We start from the raw sequence: 17,299 nt of genomic DNA, 5'->3' as shown, positions 1-17,299 counted from the left end.
GAAAATGATCTTCAACATTTTAATTCTGAAAGTTGCGGAAATGTGAAAAGACGGAATTGGCTAACAAGAAATCCAAGAGTTATACATGGCTCTGACAAGATTTGGCCTTGTGGAATCTTGTGGTAGAGAGCAAGAAGTCATTTATTGTATGTAACATGTTTTTAAAAACGATGGAGATTTTCTTTCAGAAAGTGGCGGGCTGAAAGTAATAACAGCACAAAAGAGTGTAAGCTGTTCATAGGACATCCTTGGACGTCATGGAAAGTAAGTTAACTTTAAGGAGTTCTGATTTTTGATTTCTGATGTTGTATGGGTTTTTTAAACACAATCATTTTGATTGTGTTTTTTTTTCCCCGCTGTTACATGATGAATACCTTCAAGTCACTGTTTTTAGTGAATTTTGATACATTCTGAGAACAGCAAAAATAAACCATTTAACATGTATAATTAATTCTGTACTGTTTGCATTTATGATGTATATGTAGAACTGTGTAGGAGGCATGGAGAAGGTGAGGCTTCTGTAAGTGTCAAAGTTGTTGCATGCAGTGCTGCACTTCTGCGTATTCTTTCATATGCTAGACTACATCTGCACAATGAGATACCTAAGCAAAGGAAACACAAGTGATGTGATTGTGAAATGAGCAAAATAAATTGCATGTATTTCAATTACATCACCTGTGTTTCCTATCATTACGAATCACATTGTGCAGATCAAGTTTAGGTCTGTCCAGGGAAACATAGGAGGTTTGGACTTTGTTGAAGATTGCAGTGGACATGACTCACTTCATTGGTAGACCTTCACATGTATTATGTCCTCTATTCTCTTCAACAACTCGAAATTTCATCTGCAACCCTGAGTAGGCCTCACCTGAAACAAAACTCTGGATAGTAGACATCTTATTGGCATCCTGAAGCAATTATTTAAAATTTTAGTGTCTTGCAACACTTTTCTGAAACAACAGCAATGCAAAATATGCACCATGTTTTAATATAGGCCTCACTTCATCTGCATCAAGATAGTGTTAGTTTAAAATGTATATCTTTAGGACTGTGTAGCTTCTGTAAGTGTCAAAGTTGTTGAAAAACTGTTTGTCCTTCAATCTTTGCCCTTGTCTTTTGTAATTTTTTAATACATGTTTTTATATTTTTCTAATGTTTGTTCTCTCTTTCACAGATTGAAAGTATAAAAACAAAAAGTGAGTAATTTAACGACAATTATAAGGTAAATATTTTGTACTCTTTTCGTTACATTTCTATCACATTGAACTACTATTAGTTCCACTGCTTCATTTCTTTAATCCTCAGTTTCCTGCCTTTGCTACTTCCCTCATTCCTTTCTCTATTACATACTTACTCAACTCCTTCCACTCTTTTTCTCAGTCCCTCTCTTCTCATAGTTCCTCACTCTTGTTCACTCACTCCATCTCTATTACTCTTAGTGTCTTTGACTGATCACTGTATCACTATTTGTTCTTAATGCTTTCTCTGTGTAGTTGAAGCACACTAAGTGGCATATTATGAATACAGCCAATAAAATTATTGCTCTTTTTATTGGCAGAAAACTGGTGCAAAAGCGGCTTTAGCGGCAGTTTTCTGCCGCAAAAGCAGCTTTAGCGACACATTTCTGCCGAAAAAAGCTGCAAAACTTTTATTGCCTATGTTGATAATATGCCCCTATGTTATTTACATTAGGGCTATATTGTCCAGTATAACAATCAAAATTGCTCTCCAAAGACACCAGGCAAAGCAGACGCTCCCTCAAACAGATCACCAAGCGCAATTTACCCTACTTACAGCCTAGCCTGTTCTCTGTCGAGACTTTAGCAATCTTTAGAGCACAAGATAAGATCTTTTCACATGGAAGAGTCAGACATATTGCAATTCTACTTAAGAAACAAGCATTGGCATAGACAATAGGTCTCGCTTTTGGGACCTTATACGTGTTTAGACATGCAACAGTTGATGTTGCTGCACCAAGGATATTATGCTGCATAACTAAATACTTAGAAGGTCCCAAAGGCGAGATCTATTGGCTATGCCAATGCTTGTTTTTCTTTCACTTCGTTATCTATTTTGTTTTTCACAATTATACCCTCTTCTGTCTTTTCTTCGGTAAATAGATCTAGTAAACAGTATCTCTTCTTTACTCCCTATAGCTGTCTTTCTTTTAACATCACTCTCTGTTTACTTTCCTTATACTTACACTTTTTTTAAAAAAAAAAAATTTTTTTGGTTAGCTCCCGGTCCGCGTACCGGGAAGCTAACCCGGGAGCAAACCAAAAGAAATAGAGCTTGCCAGAGTGCTAAACATTGTAGCAATTTTTTTTGAAAGGGAAGGTAGTTCTGAAAAGAACTTTTTTTTTATATTTTTGTTGTTTTATATTTTTTTTGTATTTTTTGAACATTTTTTGTTTTTTTTGTAGTTTTTTGAACGATTTTATATTTTTTTTGGTTTTTTTTGGGGGGGGGAAACAACAAAAAACAGGCGTTGAAAAGGGCTCAACAGGAGCAAAAAAAAATTACTGGGGGCGGTTAGGGCAATCATGGTGTTCATATGCAAGGTTGAGTGCATTGATGCTCATGTTGCCACAAGCTAATAATGCACGACAGCGCATACATAAATGTATCATATTCACAAAATTTGGTTGGATATTTGGCACAGTTTCCCGTGCCTCCTCTGGTGTTAAAGAAACCGATGTTGTTGATCTCGCCACAGGAGTTGCTCTAGGATTGTCCATCATATCCCTTAATTCCGCCCGGCTGTAATTTAGGGGATGTTTCCTCGTCATGTGCCTATGCATGGTGTGATTACCATAACTGTATTTTTTGTCCGTCCCTCTGGACAATTGTTCCTTGCATATGAGGCATGTTGCGTACCTGGCATTGACCTTTTTTTGGCCAGGAGGGATGGAAAAAAACTGCCAGATGAAACTTGCTTTCTTTCTTGAAACCCGGGGCAACTCTTCCAGGAATTGTGGTTGTTCTCCCTCCTCATCCATTTCTTCATCTTCCTCCTCAGTGTTGGTAACCACCTGGGGAGGTGGTCCTCTCTTCCCATGAGGAGGTGGAGGTGGTGGTGGGGGTGCACCAGCTGCAGCAATCAATGAAGCCATTTTCACACAACCAAAATAGGTCTTCCAAGAAGCAAAATAGGTCTTCCTCTCACAATAATGAAAGTCAGAGTGAGGAAAGAAGGAGGGGTTTTCATCATTTGGAAAAAACAATACTTCTCAACCAATGAAAAGTGTTATTTTTAGGTCACCTGACCTAGCCTTCCATAATTATGAAACTAAAAGTGAAATGAACCAATGAAAAGTTTTATTAACAAGTCACATGACCTCTAACGCTCATGTTACGCGCTGCGGAACGCTCCCCGGTTAGCTTCCGGTTCGCTGCGCTTCGCGCCTCGGTCCGCGCCCCGGGACACTTCCGGGTGCGCTAACGCCATACGTCACAAGACGCATTTCGCGGCAACGCGATACGTCGCGCTTTCGCGCCGCGGATCGCTTCCGGGGAGTTGCGTTTCGCGCCTCGGTCCGCGCCCCGGGGCACTTCCGAGTGCGCTAACGCAGTACGTCATAAGACGCATTACGCGGCAACGCGATACCGTCACTATGTTGATTTCTTACCGGTTCGCGGACCGGGTCGCGGCATCAATTGAGCTAACGGGAAGCTTCCCGGTTCGCGGACCGGGAGCGAAACAAAAAAAATATTTAAAAAATTATTAATAAACATATAAAATATATTTTTGATTTAAGAAGAATACATTTTACAGCTATAGATATTAGCTTTTTAAAAAACCAATGAAATTCATTGAAAAACCATAGGTTATAGACCATATATAGTTAGGAATTACATTTACAAAACCTTGAAAATTCACTGAAAAACCATAGGTTATAGACCATATATGTTAGGGAATTAGCATTTAAAAACCTTATTTTACTCACACAAAACCATTGAAATCCATATATAGTTAGTTGTACTAACTATATATCGCGCACCCGCAATCCACTGCTGATCATGTCACATATTACATCATTCATGACATGGTCGTGACATCACTGATGACATCACTGATGACATCTCAAATGACATCACTTATGACATCACTGATGACATCTCAAATGACATCACTTATGACATCACTGATGACATCTCAAATGACATCACTGATGACATCACTGATGACATCTCTTTTGACATTACTGATCACATCACTGATGACATCATTCATGTGATAATACGATGAACCTCTCAGACTCTAATATAACCTTAGATACTCTCAGTGTAAACAGACACTCATAGACTGTCACTCATCCATGGAGTTACTCAGACACTTAGTCAGTCATGCAAAGAATCAATCACACCTCCATTTCCTCAACTATACAGTTATACACACCTTACTTATTCAAAACATATACTAAACATATTTACTCACTTAACAATCCTGGATACAAGTTCACAATGATCCATACAGCCACTCACACATTCACTGGCTCTTAGCACAGTTATTTATATATGTCAACTCTCACATGTACTGTGTTTTACATATGTAACTTACTTTGACATGTAGCACTGAGATATCCATTCACTCACCAATACACTCATGCACACAGTCAACCGCCCATACAGCTGTTTCCACATGCACTTTTGAACCCATACATCTAGTCAATCAACTGCTCACACATCTATGCAGAGAGTCATACACCTCCCAGCCACCCACACACACACTCAGTCTCCCATACAAATGCTTGGGCAACCAATCAATAACCCATACAGTTAATCATATAGCTACTGATCAACACATGCAGCAGTTTACAGAACAACAGACATAATGATGCACAAATTAAGACAGTTTAGTCACTAACCCATGCACTCAGTGAGACACATTTAATCAGTCACTCATACAGTCAGCCATGCCCCTACTAAATCCTTCATCAAGACACTTATACATCCATTCATTCTTAATTATGTAAGACATATTTTAACTTTACAGAATTATACAGTCACTGGATGACGTCATCAGTGATGTCATCAGTGATGTCATTTGAGATGTCATCAGTGATGTCATCAGTGATGTCACTGACCATGTCATGAATGATGTAATATGTGACATGATCAGCAGTGGATTGCGGGTGCGCGATATATAGTTAGTACAACTAACTATATATGGAATTTCAATGGTTTTGTGTGAGTAAAATAAGGTTTTTTAAATGCTAATTCCTAACTATATATGGTCTATAACCTATGGTTTTTTCAGTGAATATATATATATATATACCAATCTGTATTGAAGATTGAGTGGATATGTAACTGTCTGGATGGAGAATTTAGTAGCTGTCTGACTGTTTACTTGAGTAATTACATGTGTCTCACTAAATATATGGGTTAGAAACCAAACTATGTGAATGTGTGTGTCACTGTCTCTGTTGTTGTATAACCTGCTGCATCAATTGGTCACTAACTACATGAGTGTCTATATTAGTTATTGATTAGTTGGCTGAGTATTTGTAAGGGAGACTCTATGCATAGATGTGTGAGTAGTAGATTGTCTAGGCATCACTATGTTCAAAAAGTGACATACTTGTGGCGCAGGGAGCTTGTAAATCTTCCCCATAAGTGCTTAGGTATTGGCAGAGTGATACAATAAGAACATAGTGCTGGATGGCTGATTGACAAACTGCAGGAGACTGACAGGAGGTATCCTAGGCTGCATGAGTACTACTTCAGTATTTAGTAGAGTGTACAAATAGTATGTATCTGCTCCGAGGTTTGTAGAGATTGTGCACAGAATATTGTATGTGTACTTGTGTTGGCGCCTAGGTCATTCTAGATGAACATCAATAGTAACTAGAATGATGCCAGTGCTGCAAACAGTGTTCAGTTAATTTATAAGTGCTTAGGTATTGTCTCAATGCCTGAGTTATTCTGCAAGTGCATAGACAGTGACTGGGTTCCTAGAGTGCTAGTAGTTGACAGCAGGATAAGTTTATAAGTGCTTATGTTTCAGCAGAGTGATTAGATAAGGACATGCTTCTGTCAGGATGATTGTAGGAGTGCACAGAGACTCACAGTGTGATTCCAGACAAGAATGACTATTATCTGGACTTTTGCGGGACTGACTCAGTAGTCTGCAAGGGTTTAAAGGACTGCATACATTGTGCACATTTGACTGTAACACTGCTTGTCTCAATGCCTGATTCATTCTGCTGGTGCATATACAGTGAATAGGTTCCTAGAGTGCTAGTAGTTGACAGCAGGATAGGTTTATATGGACTAATGTTTCAGCATAGTGATTAGATATGAACATGCTTCTGTCGGGATGATTGTAGGAGTGGACAGAGCTGCCTTAGAGCCATAGAACAGGTCAGCAGAGCAGCTTTAGAGCCAGAGAACCAGGTCAGCAGAGCCGTTGTAGAGCCAGAGACCCAGGTCAGCAGATCTGCTGTAAAGCCAGAGAAACCAGGTCAGCAGGCCTGCTTTAGAGCCAGAGAACCAGGTCAGCAGAGCCGTTGTAGAGTCAGAGAACCAGGTAAGCAGAGCTGCTTTAGAGCCTAAGAAGCAGGTCAGCAGAGCTGCTCTAGAACCAGACCCAGGTCAGCAGAGCTGCTCTAGAGCCAGAGACCCAAGTCAGCAGAGCTGCTTGGAGGCCGAGAACTAATTTAGGAGAGCTGCTGCAGAGGCAGAGAAACCAGATCAGCAGAGCTGCTTTAGAGAGAGAGAACCAGGAAAGGAGAGCTGCTCTAGAGCCTAAGAACCAGGTCAGCAGAGCTGCTTAAGAGCCAGTAAACCAGGTCAGCAGAGCTGCTGTAGAGCCAGAGAAACCAGGTCAGTAGAGCTGCTTTAGAGCGAGAGAACCAGGTCAGCAGAGCTGCTTTAGAGGGAGAGAACCAGGTCAGCAGAGCTGCTCTAGAGCCTAGGGACCGGTCAGCAGAGCTGCTCTATAGCCAGAGAACAATGTCAGCAGAACTGCTTTAGAGCCATAGAACCTGGCCAGCAGAGCTGCTTTAGAGCCAGAGAACCAGGTCAGCAGAGGTGCTTTAGAGCCAGAGAACCAAGTCAGCGGAGCTGCTCTAGCTGACACTGACTGATTGACACTGACTGACACTGATTGACTGACACTTACTGACTGACACTGATTGACTGACACTGACTGACTGACACTGACTGACTGACTGACTGACTGACACCGACTGACATTGATTGACTGACACTGACTGACTGACACTGACTGACAAAATTGACTGACACTGATTGACTGACACTGACTGACTGACTGACACTGACACTGACTGACACTGACTGACACTGACTGACACTGACTGACTGACACTGACTGACACTGACTGACACTGACTGACTACTCTCTACTACTCTATTACTCACTCTCTACTTCTCTCTACTACTCACTCTCTACTAGCCACTCTTTACTACTCGTCTACTCTCTACTACTCACTCTCTATTTCTCTACTATTCTCTACTACTCACTCTCTACTACTACTCTCTACTACTATCTCGCTACTACTCATTCTATACTACTCTCTACTATTCACTCTCTACTACTCACTCTCTAGTACTCTCTACTACTCACTCTCTACTACTCACTCGCTACTACTCTCTACTACTCACTCTTACTACTCTCTGCTACTACTCTCTACTACTCACTCTCCACTACTGTCTACTGCTCACTATACTACTCTCTACCACTCACTCTTTACTACTCTACTACTAACTCTCTACTACTCTCTATCTACTACTCACTCTCTACTACACTCTCTACTACTCTTAACTACTCTCTCTACTACTCTCTACTACTCTCTCTACTACTCACTCTCTACTACTCTCTACTACTCACTCTCTACTACTTGCTCTCTACTACTCACTACCACTCACACTCTACTACTAACTCTCTACTATTCTCTATCTACTACTCACTCTCTACTACTCTCTCTACTACTCTCTACTACTCTCTCTACTTCTTACTCTCTATTACTCTCTACTACTCACTCTCTACTACTCATTCTCTACTATTCTCTCTCTACTACTCACTCTCTACTACTTACTCTCACTCTCTACTACTCACTCTCTACTACTCTCTCTCTACTACTCTCTACTACTCACTCTCTACTACACACTCTCTACTACTATCTCTCTACTACTCATTATCTACTACTCTCTACTATTCACTCTCTACTACTCACTCTCTAGTACTCTCTCTCTACTACTCACTCTCTACTACTCACTCTCTACTACTCTCTGCTACTACTCCCTACTACTCACTCTCCACTACTCTCTACTACTCTCTGTCACTCACTCTTTACTACTCTACTACTCACTCTCTACTACTCTCTACTACTCACTCTCTACTACTTGCTCTCTACTACTCGCTACCACTCACACTCTACTACTAACTCTCTACTACTCTCTATCTACTACTCACTCTCTACTACTCTTTCTACTACTCCCTACTACTCACTCTCCACTACTCACTCTCCATTACTCTCTACTACTCACTCTACTACTCTCTGCCACTCACTCTTTACTACTCTACTACTAACTCTCTACTACTCTCTATCTACTACTCACTCTCTACTACACTCTCTACTACTCTTAACTACTCTCTCTAATACTCTCTACTACTCTCTCTACTACTCACCCTCTACTACTCTCTACTACTCACTCTCTACTACTTGCCCTCTACTACTCGCAACCACTCACACTCTACTACTAACTCTCTACTATTCTCTATCTACTACTCACTCTCTAATACTCTCTCTACTACTCTCTCTACTACTCACTCTCTACTACTCTCTACTACTCACTCTCTACTACTCTCCACTACTTACTCTCTACTACTCTCTACTACCCACTCTCTACTACTCACTCTCTACTACTCTCTCTCTACTACTCACTCTCTACTACTCACTAACTACTACTCTCTACTACTCACTATCTACTAATCTCTCTCTACTACTATCTACTACTCACTCTCTACTGCTCACTCTACTACTCACTCTCTACTATGCATTCTCTACTACTCACTCTACTACTCTCTCTCTCTACTACTCTCTACTACTCACTATACTACTCACCCTCCACTACTCTCTATTACTCTCTCTCTGCTACTCACTCTCTACTACTCACTCTCTACTACTCTTAACTACTCTCTCTACTACTCTCTACTACTCTCTCTACTACTCACCCTCTACTACTCTCTACTACTCACTCTCTACTACTTGCCCTCTACTACTCGCAACCACTCACACTCTACTACTAACTCTCTACTATTCTCTATCTACTACTCACTCTCTAATACTCTCTCTACTACTCTCTACTACTCTCTCTACTACTCACTCTCTACTACTCTCTACTACTCACTCTCTACTACTCTCCACTACTTACTCTCTACTACTCTCTACCACCCACTCTCTACTACTCACTCTCTACTACTCTCTCTCTACTACTCACTCTCTACTACTCACTAACTACTACTCTCTACTACTCACTATCTACTAATCTCTCTCTACTACTATCTACTACTCACTCTCTACTGCTCACTCTACTACTCACTCTCTACTATGCATTCTCTACTACTCACTCTACTACTCTCTCTCTCTCTACTACTCTCTACTACTCACTATACTACTCACCCTCCACTACTCTCTATTACTCACTCTCTATTACTCTCTATCTACTACTTACTCTCTACTACACTCTCTACTACTCGTAACTACTCTCTACTACTCTCTCTACTACCCACTCTCTACTTCTCTCTACTACTCACTCTCTACTACTTGTGCTCTACTACTCGTTACCCCTCACACTCTACTAATAACTCTCTACTACACTCTATCTACTACTCACTCTCTACTACTCTCTCTACTACTCCCTACTACTCACTCTCCACTACTCACTCTCCACTACTCTCTACTACTCACTCTACTACTCTCTGCCACTCACTCTTTACTACTCTACTACTAACTCTCTACTACTCTCTATCTACTACTCACTCTCTACTACACTCTCTACTACTCTTAACTACTCTCTCTACTACTCTCTACTACTCACTCTCTACTACTCTCTACTACTCACTCTCTACCACTTGCTCTCTACTACTCGCTACCACTCACACTCTACTACTAACTCTCTACTACTCTCTATCTACTACTCACTCTCTACTACTCTCTACTACTATCTCTACTACTCACTCTCTACTACTCACTCTCTACTACTCTCTCTCTACTACTCACTCTCTACTACTCACTAACTACTACTCTCTACTACTCACTCTCTACTACTCTCTCTCTCTACTACTCTCTACTACTCACTCTCTGCTACTCACTCTACTACTCACTCTGCTACTCACTCTCTACTATGCATTCTCTACTACTCACTCTACTACTCTCTCTCTCTACTACTCTCTACTACTCACTATAATACTCACTCTCTACTACTCTCTATTACTCTCTCTCTGCTACTCAATCTCTACTACTCACTCTCTACTACGCATTCTTTACTACTCTCTACTACTCACTCTTTACTACTCACACTCTACTACTCTCTACTACTTACTCTCTACTACTCTCTACTACTCTCGACTACTCACTCTCTGCTACTCTCTCTACTACCCTCTACTACTCTCTACCATCTATTAATCATTCTCTACTCTCTACATCTCTACCTCTATCTACCTCTCTCTCTACTATTCTCTACCTCTCTACCTCTACTTCAACACCTCTACCTTTACACCTCTAGCCTCTCTACCTCTCTCTACCTCTCTCTACACGCACACATATGCACATATATATATGCATATATATGAATATATATGCATGTGTATATATATACATACATATATAAACATATCTATAATCTGCATATAATCTGCATATCTACATAAATAGAAAAATAAATGCATGCATACATGTACAGTGCATGTTTCAGGATGCATGTTAGAATTTTTAATGAAATAGAAGAGGATTTCAGAAGTCAAAATGTGCCCTAATTTTTCTTTCTGCAGCACTAATCATAATTTCTAAGGCAAAATGAAGACCCTCATTTAGTTCCTTTGAAACTAAATGTGTTAAGTGTTTATTCCAAATGAAGAGGGCTTCAGGTGTTCCATACTTTTGTCATAAGTAAGACTGTTAGCGCTTTGGTTGTTCTTTAGAACACTCGAGGACATTCAGTCATTGGGCTATACTTGGTCTACATCTGGGTGATATTTGTGCTACATTTGGGTTGTTTTGTCTCTGGTGGCCATCTTGGGAGACTTATTTGTTATGAAGTTTCCTAATTTCCTCATTTACTAGTCTCCTCAGTAGGACATATTTTCAGTTTTTTACTTTGGTTCCATCAAGAAGGCATTGAAATGTGTCACAAATTTGCCATACATTCTGAATGTTAGCACTCTAGTTGCTCATTAGATCACTGTAGTAAAGCTACTGCTCACCAGGGAAGTCTGTTGCTGCTATTCAAAGTGCATGTTTCAGTCTGAATGTTAGAATTTTTTAATGAAATAGAAGAAGATTTGAGTAGTCAAAATGTGCCCTCTTTTTTCTTTCTGCAGCACTAATAATAATTTCTATGGCAAAATGAACCCCCTCATTTTGTTCCTTTGCAAATGAAATGTTTTACATGTTACCACTTTATTCCAATCAAGATGGCTTCAGGTGTTCCATACTTTTGCCATAAGTAAGACTGTTAGCACTCTAGTTGTTCTTTAGAACACTCTGGGATATTCTGTCATTGGGCTATACTTGGGCTACATCTGGGTGATATTTGTGCTACATCTGGGCTCTTTTGTCTCTGGCGGCCATCTTGGGAGACTTATTTGTTATGAAGTTTCCTAATTTCCTCATTTACTACAGTCTCCTCAGTAGGAAATACTTTCAGTGTTTTACTTTGGTTCCATCAAGAAGGCATTCAGATGTGTCACACATTTGCATTAAATTCTGAATGTTAGCACTCTAGTTGCTCATTAGATAACTTTAGTAAAGCTACTGCTCACCAGGGAAGTCTGCTGCTGGTATTGAAAGTACATGTTTCAGTCTGCATGTCAGAATTTCTTTTAATGAAATAGAAGAGGATTTGAGAAGTCACTCCAAATGTGCCCTAATTTTTTTTTCTGCAGCACTAATCATACTTTCCATGGCAAAATGTACCCCCTCATTTTGTTTCTTTTTAAATTAAATGTTTTAAGAGTTACCACTTTATTCCAATCAAGATTGTTTCAGGTGTGCTATACTTTGTCATAAGTAAGGCTGTTAGCACTCTAGTTGTTCTTTAGAACACTCTGGAAAGATGCAGTAGAACACAAAGGAATCAACTGACAGTCTCTGCCCTTGTTGGATGTACATGTATTACTGAGAATGCCAGACTTCAATCTCACATGACTGAGAAAGATAATTGAATTTACAGAAAATATGCTCTTGGTTTATGTAAAGTATGACTCTGGGAACCGGCGGTTGATTCTAGTTATTTATTAGGTTCAAGACAACACACCATAAGCACATGTAGGCTGGAAGGGAACTCAACTAACTGACTAAATAGTTGACAACTGTCATTAGAACACACAGCTGTCCACATTCCAGCTGACACCTAACCAATAGCGCGCAGGGAAACAGCATGCGCAGGGGAGGGGAGGGGAAAGGAAGAAAGGGCTAAGTCCTAACACATCTCCTTCCCTAAAGAACACAAAGTTATAAACTTACTACAAGCAGAGCTGTAACGAAACTAAAAGAGATAATCACAAACAAAGTCTTTGTATTTGCTGGGTTTGCCCAGAATGCGGCCAAAGCTACTTGTGCTAGCCCCTGCTTCCCCAACATCACTAATAGACATGCTCCCTGTGTCCATCGGGGGTCTATCCTCAGAACATAAAGAGTTTCTTGTCTCCATTCAATTGGGATTACACTCCACATCCACACTCTCCGATTTCTCCTGTTAATTTTCTGTAATACTGGTGTCCAAAATGTCCTGTGATACAACGGATTCATCCGAGCTAAGATTCTTGTTATCACCAATAGATTCAATGAACCCATGGTCCTGACCCAGACTGGAATCATGGTTCTCTAATGGTGTACCAGTGCACTCATCCTCCAGATCAGACTAGTCTTTCTCATTTTGCAACCATTTAGAGAAGTGTCCGTCTTGTACAGTTCTTTGTTCCATTCCTTCCTGTTCCTTTACTTCTGATCCATGACACACAGCAATTTTTGAAGCATGCCACACTCTACCATCACTGAGTAAGGCTGAGTTACAAAAATCTTTAACAACATCTAAAGGTGCCATAAACCTATTTTCCCCCTTGACAACATGACCACTTTTTTTGATTCTCACTTTGTCTCCAATTTTGATGCTGACTTCCTTATTCCTTATGTCATATTTTCCTTTGTATGCTGCTTGTGCTTCTTTGATCCTTTTCCTAATAGTTTCCACAGACCATTTCATTACTCTCGCCGACTTGAGCCATCCAATATTGTCTTTAGAAATGGGGGTTCTTCCTCTCATAACTTCGAATGGGCTCACTAACGTTTTTTCACCAGGAGTAATTCTGCATCCCCATATAATTTTGTTCACTTCCTTCCTCCAATATTTACCATTGTTGTTGGCTAATTGGATGGTTCCTTTTATCACCCTATTAAATTTTTCCACGGCTCCATTTCCAGCAGGATGATAGACTGAGGTTGTTTTGTGGGTGATGCCATTCCTTTCTACAAACCTTTTAAATGCGTCCTAAGTGAATTGGCTACCATTATCACTAACAATGGTTTAAGGGATTCCTTCTCTAGTGAATACATCGTCCAAGAATGTCATTAGATCACTTGTTTCCACCTTCCTGCATACTTTTATTTCTGGCCATTTTGAAAAGTGATCTACTAATACCAGTATATACACCTGTTCATCCTGCCATAATATCGGTCCAGTTATATCCACACCAACCCTTTCCCATGGCATGTTCGGGCAAGCTAATGGTTGCAGTGGTGGTCGGAGGGTTGTTTGTGTCTTATCTGAATTTTCACATTCAACGCAGTCTCTTACCGCTCTTTCTATTTCTATATCGTAGCCTGGCCACCAATACCAACATTTGTCAATTCCCAAAATGTTCTTAATTCAGCATCCTGACATTTCTTTCTTGGCCAGCCCTTTACAATGAGTTCATGTACTTTTTGTAAAGTTTTGTCCTTAAGACAACCTTGGGTCCACTCATCCTTCCGATAGTTGGGAATTCCTCGCTGATACTTGCAACACACAAATCATCTTCCTGTACATATTTCTCCACATTTTGTAATGGCAATCTATTTAGAAAATCTGCCACCACGTTTTTAACACCCGGCAAGTACTGTACCTCTTAATTGTAATCTAAAAGCCTTATGGATAGACGTTCTAACCTGGGTGAGGCGCTGTATAACCCTTTCACAGTTAGGTCTTTAGTTAGAGGTTTGTGATTGCATCGCAGAATGATTTTCTTGCCCCAGATGTACTGTCGGAAATGTTCCATTCCCCACACACATGCCAGGACCTCCCGCTCAATTACAGAGTATCTTTCCTCTGTCTCTGTTAATGAACGAGAAGCAAATGCGATGGTTACCTCTTTCCCTGAGCTTTCTATTTGAGTGAGTACAGCTCTTATTCCTTTCCAACTCGCATCAGTGGTGATTACGCAATCCAGATTACCATTAAATCCTTGCAAGGGTGGTGCCTCGCAAATTTCTTTTTTTAGTTTTTTTAAACTCTCTTCGCACTTTGGTGTCCACTCAAATTTGTTTTTGTTTTTTCAAAGCATTCTTATATGGTATGTTTTTGCTGAAAAGTCTCTTACAAATTTAGAGTAGTACTCTACCAGATGTAAGAATGCTCTAAGTTCCTCTTTGTTTAAAGGTACCGGTGCGTCTTTAATAGCCTTTGGAGTTCCTTCTTGGGTTTAATTCCCTCATGTGAAATCTCATGCCCCAAGTAGGTTACGCTATTTTTACTGAATTTGCATTTCTTGTATTCTATTGTCATACCACATTTCTCCAATTTTTTTAGTACCTGTAGGAGTCTGCTATCGTGGTCTGCCTGATCTTTACCCATCACCAAAATGTCATCCTGGAAGATGAGTATGTTCCTGACTCCTTTAAAAAGTTCCTGCATTAGTCTTTGAAATAATGCTGCAGCAGATGCTATACCAAAAGGTACTCTTTTGAACCTGAAACACCCGAAAGGCGAGATGAACGTTGTAAGGTCTGCTTTCCGGATGTAATGGTACCTGATGGTACGCTGTGGCCAGATCAATTGTAGAGAACACACTCATTCCCTTGGTGAGGAACAACATTTACCCAATTCTTGGTAGGGGGTATTGGTCAATAACTATATTTTTATTTAGGTCTCGCAAGTCCATGCACAATCTCAGTTTTCCGTTAGGTCTCCTTTTGACCACCAAGGGTGCGACCCACTCAGCAGATTCCGTTGGCTCAATAATGTCAGCTTCCAATAATTTGTTGATCTCTCGCCTAACTTCCGCCTTTAGTGTTAGGGGTATGTGCCTGACTTTGTGTACACAAGGGATGGCATCTTCTTTAAGCTTTTTTGTGTTGGAAGCCCTTCAACTTACCAATTTTACCATTAAATACACTTGGGAATCTATCCATTAGGTCTCTATCAAGTAAAGTGTCCTGTTGCACTACAAGAACTGGCTCTGAGCTGTTAGGGTTAAGGGTAATGCCGAGCTTTCCCTGATCTTTCCATCCTAATACAGACGGCCCAGTGGCTGCGACATACAATTTGCTGTTCATTTCTCTATCCTTAAATATGAAAGTTAGTTCCCTGAAACCAATTAGCTCAATTGGTTCCCAGTGATAGTGTTCAATGTTATGTCAGGTTTCTCCATTTTTCTTCCCAAAACACTTTGAAATTTATTTTTTCACACTTCACGGTTAACAATTGTGCACAGAGAACCAGAGTCAGCAATTATTTCCATCTCTACTCTCCCTATTTCCACTTTGCACACAGGTTTCTTTTTATTGTTTTTATCATCATCCTTACTTTCTGAAACCTCTGTCACATTTAGTGCACACAAATTGTATTCCGAATCATCTGATGAGTTTGTCTCCTCCTCATCTTCCTCCTGAACATACTTTACATTAGCTTTACCTCTTCTTCTGCAAGCTTTTTGGAAAAGTCCAATCAGACCACACTTGCCACATTTGTTATTCCTAGCCGGACAGTTCCAGTCGTTTGCCAAGTGCTTGTTGCTGCTGCAACGATAACATCTTAACTCATCATATGTTCTCCCTTTACTGCTAGGTCTTTGACTTTCCTTTCCTTTGCTCCTATAATTGGTAACCCTTTTCCTTATTCCACTTACTTTTGCCACCACATTTGTTTCATCACTTTTATTCGTTTTCATTGATAACTTCCTTTGCACATCGACCGGTTAGCTCAGCCTTTTTGACAATATCTATAACCAGTTGTAGGGGTTTTTCACCTTTTGCCCATAGAGCATCTTGTATGTTTGGATTAGCAGCACACATGACAATTTGGTCTCTTATGAGATCATCATGCATATTTTCAAATTTTCATGACAGCGCCAAGTTTTTAATGCAGCCACATAGTCATCTATGCTTTCATCCTTACCCTGTTTCCTTCTGTAGAATTTGTATCTATGGACAGCAACACACACCGTTGGTTTATGATAATAGTCCAAATCCTCCAAAGCATCATCATATACATTCCTATCAACCCCTTCATGTGTTTTTTTTGTAATGTTATTGTACACTTTTAAACCTCCAGCACCTAGGCAGTGCAATATTTTTTTTTCTTCTCTTCAGGTTTCAAAGGTTCATCCTCCTTGTCAAATGTGGATATGTAATTGCTAAAATACTCTTTCCACTCTTCCCATTTTATTGTTGGAGCATCTGCACCTTTCATAAATGGTTCTGGTGGTTGCAGGTTGTAAGCGTTGCTAGTTGCCATGTTCACTAGTTAACAACAATGCTTACTTAAACTCCTTTATAAACAGATTGTTTAAGCAATGTCTTTAAGCTCTATTAATTAGTTTTTTCTGTTCAAACTGTATTGTGGTGTTACACTGTTCAGTTATTTATTGTTTTGTTGCTTTAAATTACCACCGATACTTCCTCAAAGTTTTAATAGTCCTCCTTTTGTTTTTTTATTTTACATTCCTCTAAACAGACTGCCTTCGCATTGCACGCAAAACATCAGTGCGTGTACAGGAGACTAGACAGCTCAATCACCCCTCTCAAAATGGCATTGTGCGCATAAGCGTCACGTGACGTACTGTGACTGCGCACCA

The sequence above is a fragment of the Lissotriton helveticus genome, chromosome 6, assembly GCF_964261635.1.
Source record: "Lissotriton helveticus chromosome 6, aLisHel1.1, whole genome shotgun sequence".
NCBI classification, from domain to species: Eukaryota; Metazoa; Chordata; class Amphibia; order Caudata; family Salamandridae; genus Lissotriton; species Lissotriton helveticus.
This window is presented reverse-complemented; position numbering follows the sequence as displayed.